Here is a 285-nt window from a genome sequence, read left to right as displayed (position 1 = left end):
TCTGCAGACCACAGCTGTACAGCTGCGGGTGTCGCTAGAAAAAAAAAAATATTTGTAAAACCAAACTTCATACACCTTTGTGACTGACTGAAAGTTTCTTTTGTGCGAAAATAAATGTGACTGTGTGGTGGATACTCTAACAGAGACTTTGGCATGACATATTGTTGTCTGTTTTCTGTAAATGATGAATCCTCCTCACAGGGAGGAGTTAGTCTTGGAGTTCCACAGGGCTGTGTGCTCAGTCCACCACCTGTTTTTGTCCATCTGTTTGTTTGTTTTATGTCA

This window comes from Kryptolebias marmoratus, linkage group LG13 (assembly GCF_001649575.2).
Source record: "Kryptolebias marmoratus isolate JLee-2015 linkage group LG13, ASM164957v2, whole genome shotgun sequence".
Classification (NCBI taxonomy): domain Eukaryota; kingdom Metazoa; phylum Chordata; class Actinopteri; order Cyprinodontiformes; family Rivulidae; genus Kryptolebias; species Kryptolebias marmoratus.
This window is presented reverse-complemented; position numbering follows the sequence as displayed.